This window comes from Lampetra fluviatilis, unplaced genomic scaffold, assembly GCF_964198595.1.
Source record: "Lampetra fluviatilis unplaced genomic scaffold, kcLamFluv1.1 SCAFFOLD_455, whole genome shotgun sequence".
Classification (NCBI taxonomy): domain Eukaryota; kingdom Metazoa; phylum Chordata; class Hyperoartia; order Petromyzontiformes; family Petromyzontidae; genus Lampetra; species Lampetra fluviatilis.
The window spans coordinates 20,001-27,500 of record NW_027621461.1 but is presented as its reverse complement, the minus strand read 5'-3'; positions in this window follow the sequence as shown (position 1 = coordinate 27,500).

The following is a 7,500-nucleotide window of genomic DNA, read 5'->3' as shown; positions in this document are numbered from 1 at the left end:
CATGCCTGCAAACCTCTAGAGCGGCCTTACAATGCTCGCTACTCTATGGACCGGCAACGGCAATTGAAACCAACCCTAAAATTCTTGCACAGTTGGCAGCCTTCCTTGGCACAAGACCAAACAGCGCAGCGAACCCGTGCAGCACCAACCCAAGGGGACAGCCTTCCCCACACACTCTGGAGGAGAAGAGGCTCCCTCGGGCTGAGTCACACAGCTCAAGATACTCGCTCATTCACGGAAAACTTGGGAAACAAAACCTGCTGACACACACCACTTATGCATCGCATGAAGATTGCCATTGTCCATACACTTGTGCAGGTGCGATGGAAATATTTTCTCGTTTTGGTGTATGCTATATTTTTACAGACAGCTACCGACAAACGGTAGAAATTAGCGGGGATAGGCCTCAGACATTACCCAAAGCTCCGGGAACGTGAGCGACGCAAGACGAATGGGCATTTTAAAGCAGATCTATGGCAGTTACTGACAGTGCCTGGCGTGGGTTACTTGTCTCCGTTGTCGAGAGGGGAAGACGACCCATGTATATGTAAAGGGCGATTTTTTTAGCAACCGTTAAGGCTGTTTTTCCCCTTCACTTGTATCGAGAGGGAAGCAAAGAACATGTATGGCGTGTACGTTTTTTTACGAATTTTCATTAGCAATCTAACGACATGAATTGCGAAGACGTTTTTTGAACAATTGTATTCCTTTCCCAAAACATCGAGTGCTAGTGTATAAAACCGCTAGAGAAAATAAATTGGCAGGCGAAACTTAAAAAGGAGAGACCCATGAACAGCATGGCCAGGCGGCTCACCTCGACGTTTTTCCCCCGAGCAAAGTCCGCCGAGACCCCCTGTATCCCACGGGGATGTACTGGCGTGCACTTAAAGGTTGATGCCGCTCTGTTACTTGGGAAACGAACCACAAGCCAAATCCAGCTAATTTGTGAATGACTTAGCTCTCCTGCTTTCTCGAGAACGTGCTTTTTTCGTCGGATGAAACTTCCACAGGCTTTTCCAGCAGATTTGCACCTGCACTCAAAAAAGTCAAAATTTTTACACATAGACCCCATCAAACGGGAGAAATTGGCCCGGATTGCTCTCATGTGCGTTACGGGGCATCGTTTCTCTCGCGCCGAATTCCATCGAGCTGGGAAATCGCTCATTTTTGCGTCGCCAAATATCGTACGAACGCCGTGAAACTTCCACAGGCTTTTTCAGCAGATTTGCACCTGCACTCAAAAAAGTCAAAATTTTTACACATAGACCCCATCAAACGGGAGAAATTGGCCCGGATTGCTCTCATGTGCGTTACGGGGCATCGTTTCTCTCGCGCCGAATTCTCTCGAGCTGGGAAATCGCTCATTTTTGCGTCGCCAAATATCGTACGAACGCCGTGAAACTTCCACAGGCTTTTTCAGCAGATTTGCACGTGCACTCAAAAAAGTCAAAATTTTTACACATAGACCCCATCAAACGGGAGAAATTGGCCCGGATTGCTCTCATGTGCGTTACGGGGCATCGTTTCTGTCGCGCCGAATTCCATCGAGCTGGGAAATCGCTCATTTTTGCGTCGCCAAATATCGTACGAACGCCGTGAAACTTCCACAGGCTTTTTCAGCAGATTTGCACGTGCACTCAAAAAAGTCAAAATTTGTACACATAGACCCCATCAAACGGGAGAAATTGGCCCGGATTGCTCTCATGTGCGTTACGGGGCATCGTTTCTCTCGCGCCGAATTCTCTCGAGCTGGGAAATCGCTCATTTTTGCGTCGCCAAATATCGTACGAACGCCGTGAAACTTCCACAGGCTTTTTCAGCAGATTTGCACGTGCACTCAAAAAAGTCAAAATTTTTACACATAGACCCCATCAAACGGGAGAAATTGGCCCGGATTGCTCTCATGTGCGTTACGGGGCATCGTTTCTGTCGCGCCGAATTCCATCGAGCTGGGAAATCGCTCATTTTTGCGTCGCCAAATATCGTACGAACGCCGTGAAACTTCCACAGGCTTTTCCAGCAGATTTGCACGTGCACTCAAAAAAGTCAAAATTTTTACACATAGACCCCATCAAACGGGAGAAATTGGCCGGGATTGCTCTCATGTGCGTTACGGGGCATCGTTTCTCTCGCGCCGAATTCCATCGAGCTGGGAAATCGCTCATTTTTGCGTCGCCAAATATCGTACGAACGCCGTGAAACTTCCACAGGCTTTTTCAGCAGATTTGCACGTGCACTCAAAAAAGTCAAAATTTGTACACATAGACCCCATCAAACGGGAGAAATTGGCCCGGATTGCTCTCATGTGCGTTACGGGGCATCGTTTCTCTCGCGCCGAATTCTCTCGAGCTGGGAAATCGCTCATTTTTGCGTCGCCAAATATCGTACGAACGCCGTGAAACTTCCACAGGCTTTTTCAGCAGATTTGCACGTGCACTCAAAAAAGTCAAAATTTTTACACATAGACCCCATCAAACGGGAGAAATTGGCCCGGATTGCTCTCATGTGCGTTACGGGGCATCGTTTCTGTCGCGCCGAATTCCATCGAGCTGGGAAATCGCTCATTTTTGCGTCGCCAAATATCGTACGAACGCCGTGAAACTTCCACAGGCTTTTCCAGCAGATTTGCACGTGCACTCAAAAAAGTCAAAATTTTTACACATAGACCCCATCAAACGGGAGAAATTGGCCGGGATTGCTCTCATGTGCGTTACGGGGCATCGTTTCTCTCGCTCCGAATTCCATCGAGCTGGGAAATCGCTCATTTTTGCGTCGCCAAATATCGTACGAACGCCGTGAAACTTCCACAGGCTTTTTCAGCAGATTTGCACGTGCACTCAAAAAAGTCAAAATTTTTACACATAGACCCCATCAAACGGGAGAAATTGGCCGGGATTGCTCTCATGTGCGTTACGGGGCATCGTTTCTCTCGCGCCGAATTCCATCGAGCTGGGAAATCGCTCATTTTTGCGTCGCCAAATATCGTACGAACGCCGTGAAACTTCCACAGGCTTTTCCAGCAGATTGGCACGTGCACTCAAAAAAGTCAAAATTTGTACACATAGACCCCATCAAACGGGAGAAATTGGCCGGGATTGCTCTCATGTGCGTTACGGGGCATCGTTTCTCTCGCTCCGAATTCCATCGAGCTGGGAAATCGCTCATTTTTGCGTCGCCAAATATCGTACGAACGCCGTGAAACTTCCACAGGCTTTTCCAGCAGATTTGCACCTGCACTCAAAAAAGTCAAAATTTTTACACATAGACCCCATCAAACGGGAGAAATTGGCCCGGATTGCTCTCATGTGCGTTACGGGGCATCGTTTCTCTCGCGCCGAATTCTCTCGAGCTGGGAAATCGCTCATTTTTGCGTCGCCAAATATCGTACGAACGCCGTGAAACTTCCACAGGCTTTTTCAGCAGATTTGCACCTGCACTCAAAAAAGTCAAAATTTTTACACATAGACCCCATCAAACGGGAGAAATTGGCCGGGATTGCTCTCATGTGCGTTACGGGGCATCGTTTCTCTCGCGCCGAATTCCATCGAGCTGGGAAATCGCTCATTTTTGCGTCGCCAAATATCGTACGAACGCCGTGAAACTTCCACAGGCTTTTCCAGCAGATTGGCACGTGCACTCAAAAAAGTCAAAATTTGTACACATAGACCCCATCAAACGGGAGAAATTGGCCCGGATTGCTCTCATGTGCGTTACGGGGCATCGTTTCTCTCGCTCCGAATTCCATCGAGCTTGGAAATCGCTCATTTTTGCGTCGCCAAATATCGTACGAACGCCGTGAAACTTCCACAGGCTTTTCCAGCAGATTTGCACCTGCACTCAAAAAAGTCAAAATTTTTACACATAGACCCCATCAAACGGGAGAAATTGGCCCGGATTGCTCTCATGTGCGTTACGGGGCATCGTTTCTCTCGCGCCGAATTCCATCGAGCTGGGAAATCGCTCATTTTTGCGTCGCCAAATATCGTACGAACGCCGTGAAACTTCCACAGGCTTTTTCAGCAGATTTGCACGTGCACTCAAAAAAGTCAAAATTTTTACACATAGACCCCATCAAACGGGAGAAATTGGCCGGGATTGCTCTCATGTGCGTTACGGGGCATCGTTTCTCTCGCGCCGAATTCCATCGAGCTGGGAAATCGCTCATTTTTGCGTCGCCAAATATCGTACGAACGCCGTGAAACTTCCACAGGCTTTTTCAGCAGATTTGCACGTGCACTCAAAAAAGTCAAAATTTGTACACATAGACCCCATCAAACGGGAGAAATTGGCCGGGATTGCTCTCATGTGCGTTACGGGGCATCGTTTCTCTCGCTCCGAATTCCATCGAGCTGGGAAATCGCTCATTTTTGCGTCGCCAAATATCGTACGAACGCCGTGAAACTTCCACAGGCTTTTTCAGCAGATTTGCACGTGCACTCAAAAAAGTCAAAATTTTTACACATAGACCCCATCAAACGGGAGAAATTGGCCGGGATTGCTCTCATGTGCGTTACGGGGCATCGTTTCTCTCGCGCCGAATTCCATCGAGCTGGGAAATCGCTCATTTTTGCGTCGCCAAATATCGTACGAACGCCGTGAAACTTCCACAGGCTTTTCCAGCAGATTTGCACGTGCACTCAAAAAAGTCAAAATTTTTACACATAGACCCCATCAAACGGGAGAAATTGGCCCGGATTGCTCTCATGTGCGTTACGGGGCATCGTTTCTCTCGCGCCGAATTCTCTCGAGCTGGGAAATCGCTCATTTTTGCGTCGCCAAATATCGTACGAACGCCGTGAAACTTCCACAGGCTTTTTCAGCAGATTTGCACCTGCACTCAAAAAAGTCAAAATTTTTACACATAGACCCCATCAAACGGGAGAAATTGGCCCGGATTGCTCTCATGTGCGTTACGGGGCATCGTTTCTCTCGCTCCGAATTCCATCGAGCTTGGAAATCGCTCATTTTTGCGTCGCCAAATATCGTACGAACGCCGTGAAACTTCCACAGGCTTTTCCAGCAGATTTGCACCTGCACTCAAAAAAGTCAAAATTTTTACACATAGACCCCATCAAACGGGAGAAATTGGCCGGGATTGCTCTCATGTGCGTTACGGGGCATCGTTTCTCTCGCTCCGAATTCCATCGAGCTGGGAAATCGCTCATTTTTGCGTCGCCAAATATCGTACGAACGCCGTGAAACTTCCACAGGCTTTTTCAGCAGATTTGCACGTGCACTCAAAAAAGTCAAAATTTGTACACATAGACCCCATCAAACGGGAGAAATTGGCCGGGATTGCTCTCATGTGCGTTACGGGGCATCGTTTCTCTCGCGCCGAATTCCATCGAGCTGGGAAATCGCTCATTTTTGCGTCGCCAAATATCGTACGAACGCCGTGAAACTTCCACAGGCTTTTTCAGCAGATTTGCACGTGCACTCAAAAAAGTCAAAATTTGTACACATAGACCCCATCAAACGGGAGAAATTGGCCGGGATTGCTCTCATGTGCGTTACGGGGCATCGTTTCTCTCGCGCCGAATTCCATCGAGCTGGGAAATCGCTCATTTTTGCGTCGCCAAATATCGTACGAACGCCGTGAAACTTCCACAGGCTTTTCCAGCAGATTTGCACGTGCACTCAAAAAAGTCAAAATTTTTACACATAGACCCCATCAAACGGGAGAAATTGGCCCGGATTGCTCTCATGTGCGTTACGGGGCATCGTTTCTCTCGCGCCGAATTCTCTCGAGCTGGGAAATCGCTCATTTTTGCGTCGCCAAATATCGTACGAACGCCGTGAAACTTCCACAGGCTTTTTCAGCAGATTTGCACCTGCACTCAAAAAAGTCAAAATTTTTACACATAGACCCCATCAAACGGGAGAAATTGGCCCGGATTGCTCTCATGTGCGTTACGGGGCATCGTTTCTCTCGCTCCGAATTCCATCGAGCTTGGAAATCGCTCATTTTTGCGTCGCCAAATATCGTACGAACGCCGTGAAACTTCCACAGGCTTTTCCAGCAGATTTGCACCTGCACTCAAAAAAGTCAAAATTTTTACACATAGACCCCATCAAACGGGAGAAATTGGCCCGGATTGCTCTCATGTGCGTTACGGGGCATCGTTTCTGTCGCGCCGAATTCCATCGAGCTGGGAAATCGCTCATTTTTGCGTCGCCAAATATCGTACGAACGCCGTGAAACTTCCACAGGCTTTTCCAGCAGATTGGCACGTGCACTCAAAAAAGTCAAAATTTGTACACATAGACCCCATCAAACGGGAGAAATTGGCCGGGATTGCTCTCATGTGCGTTACGGGGCATCGTTTCTCTCGCTCCGAATTCCATCGAGCTGGGAAATCGCTCATTTTTGCGTCGCCAAATATCGTACGAACGCCGTGAAACTTCCACAGGCTTTTTCAGCAGATTTGCACGTGCACTCAAAAAAGTCAAAATTTTTACACATAGACCCCATCAAACGGGAGAAATTGGCCGGGATTGCTCTCATGTGCGTTACGGGGCATCGTTTCTCTCGCGCCGAATTCCATCGAGCTGGGAAATCGCTCATTTTTGCGTCGCCAAATATCGTACGAACGCCGTGAAACTTCCACAGGCTTTTTCAGCAGATTTGCACGTGCACTCAAAAAAGTCAAAATTTTTACACATAGACCCCATCAAACGGGAGAAATTGGCCCGGATTGCTCTCATGTGCGTTACGGGGCATCGTTTCTCTCGCTCCGAATTCCATCGAGCTTGGAAATCGCTCATTTTTGCGTCGCCAAATATCGTACGAACGCCGTGAAACTTCCACAGGCTTTTCCAGCAGATTTGCACCTGCACTCAAAAAAGTCAAAATTTTTACACATAGACCCCATCAAACGGGAGAAATTGGCCCGGATTGCTCTCATGTGCGTTACGGGGCATCGTTTCTCTCGCGCCGAATTCTCTCGAGCTGGGAAATCGCTCATTTTTGCGTCGCCAAATATCGTACGAACGCCGTGAAACTTCCACAGGCTTTTTCAGCAGATTTGCACCTGCACTCAAAAAAGTCAAAATTTGTACACATAGACCCCATCAAACGGGAGAAATTGGCCGGGATTGCTCTCATGTGCGTTACGGGGCATCGTTTCTCTCGCTCCGAATTCCATCGAGCTGGGAAATCGCTCATTTTTGCGTCGCCAAATATCGTACGAACGCCGTGAAACTTCCACAGGCTTTTTCAGCAGATTTGCACGTGCACTCAAAAAAGTCAAAATTTTTACACATAGACCCCATCAAACGGGAGAAATTGGCCGGGATTGCTCTCATGTGCGTTACGGGGCATCGTTTCTCTCGCGCCGAATTCCATCGAGCTGGGAAATCGCTCATTTTTGCGTCGCCAAATATCGTACGAACGCCGTGAAACTTCCACAGGCTTTTCCAGCAGATTTGCACGTGCACTCAAAAAAGTCAAAATTTTTACACATAGACCCCATCAAACGGGAGAAATTGGCCCGGATTGCT